Raw genomic sequence first — 2,075 nt, 5'->3', positions numbered from 1 at the left:
GTAATCACGTACAGATGTGAGAGTTGGACCATAAAGAAGGCTGAGCACCAAAGAACTGATGCTTTATAATGTGGTGCTGGAGAAAACTCTTGAGAGTCCCTTGGACTGCAAGATCAAACCAGTCAATCCTAAGAGAAAGTAGTCCTGAATATTCACTGGAAGGACTAATGCTGAAGCTGAAACTCCAATACTTTGGCATCTGATGTGAAGAGCCAACTCACTGGAAAAGACCCTGATGCTGGGAAACATTGACAGCAGGAAGAGAAGGGGGCGATAGAGAATGAGATGGTTGAACGGCATCACCGACTTAATAGACGAGAATTTGAGCCTTTTGCTACCACACCGCCGCCATCATGGGTCGCATGCACACTCCCGGGAAGGGCCTGTCCCAGTCGGCTCTGCCCTACCGCCGCAGCATCCCCACCTGGCTGAAGCTCACTTCTGACGACGTGAAGGAGCAGATCTACAAACTGGCCAAGAAAGGCCTGACTCCCTCACAGATCGGTGTGATCCTGAGAGACTCTCATGGTGTTGCACAAGTACATTTTGTGACAGGCAACAAAATCTTGAGAATTCTTAAGTCCAAAGGACTTGCTCCTGATCTCCCTGAGGATCTCTATCATTTAATTAAGAAACCTGTTGCTGTTAGGAAGCATCTTGAGAGGAACAGAAAGGATAAAGATGCGAAATTCCGTCTGATTCTGATTGAGAGCCATATTCACCGGTTGGCTCGATACTACAAGACCAAACGAGTCCTACCCCCTAATTGGAAATACGAGTCATCCACAGCCTCTGCCCTGGTTGCATAAATTTGTGTATTGTACTAAAGCAATAAAATCATTGTTTAACAGAAAAAAAAAAAAAAAAAAAGAATTTGAGCAAGCTCTGGGAGTTGGTGATGTACAAGGAAGCCTGGTGTGTTGCAGTCCACGGCGTCGCAAAAAGTTGGACATGACTTAGCAACTGAACAACAACAAAAATACTTAATATAAAATTTACTATTTAAACCATTTTTAATTACACAGTTCAGTGACATTAGGTACATTCACAGTGTTGTTCAACCATCATCACCACTCACCTCCAGAACTTCCTCATCATCTCATACTGAAACTCTGTCCCCATTAAATAAGTCCCCATTTCCCTCTCCTACCAGCCCCTGGTAACCATGGTTCTACTTTCTATCTCTATGAATGACTATTCTAGGTACCTTATGTAAAAGGCATCATGATTTCGTCTGTACTTTCACGTCTGGCTTATAGTACCTAGCATAATACTTGCAAAGTTCACCCATGTTATAGCATGTATCAGAATTTCATTCCTTTTTAAAGCTGAATAGTATTCCATTGTTTGTACATACTACATTTTGTTCATCATTCACCCATAACTGACATTTGGGTTTACACCTTTTGACTAACATTAATAATGCTGCTATGGACGTTGGTGCTCAAATATCTATCTGAAGCTCTGCTTTCAGTTCTTTTTGTGCAGAAATGAAATTGCTGGATCAAATGATAATTCTATTACCTAGTCATTGTTTTCCACAGTGACTGCACCGTGTTATATTCCCACCAGGAATGCAGAAGAGGTGCCGATTTCTCTACACCAACACTTGTTTTCTGTTATTTTAGTAACAGTCATCCTAATGGGCATGAGGCTTCCCTGGTGGCTCAGATGATAAAGAATCTGTTTGCAATGCAGAGATGCAGGCTCAGTCCCTGGGTTGGGAAGGACCCCTGGAGAAGGGGATGGGAACCCACTCCAGGATTCTTGCTTAGAGAATTCCATGGATAGAGGAGACTGGCTACAGCCCCTGGGGGTCCCAGAGTTGGACCCAACTGAAGGACTAACACTAATGAGAGTGAGGTGATATCTCATTGTGGTTCTGGTTTGTGTTTCCTAATGACAAATGATATTGAGCATATTTTCATATGCTTATCGGCTACTTATAGATATTCTCTGGAGAAATGTCTATTTAAGCCCTTTGCTCATGTTGAACTAGATTGTTTTGTTTTGTTGTAGATTCTGAGGAGTTCTTTATATAGTCTGGATATTAATCCCTTGTCAGGTATATGATT

At 42.3% G+C, this 2,075-nt stretch overlaps 1 pseudogene across 1 annotated transcript; it reads left to right on the top strand.

Moving 5' to 3' along the window:
- Nucleotides 1-326: 326 nt before the first annotated feature.
- On the top strand, nucleotides 327-882 carry LOC147361089 (small ribosomal subunit protein uS15 pseudogene; annotated as a pseudogene). The gene has a single exon (XR_015139747.1). The product of XR_015139747.1 is annotated as a small ribosomal subunit protein uS15 pseudogene (transcript).
- Nucleotides 883-2,075: the final 1,193 nt, after the last annotated feature.

The sequence above is a fragment of the Bos grunniens genome, chromosome 13 (genome assembly GCF_055505025.1).
Source record: "Bos grunniens cultivar Pamir isolate PY7600 chromosome 13, Bosgru_T2T1.0, whole genome shotgun sequence".
NCBI classification, from domain to species: Eukaryota; Metazoa; Chordata; class Mammalia; order Artiodactyla; family Bovidae; genus Bos; species Bos grunniens.
The sequence above is the reverse complement of the archived record's forward strand: the minus strand, read 5'-3'. Positions and strand labels throughout refer to the sequence as shown.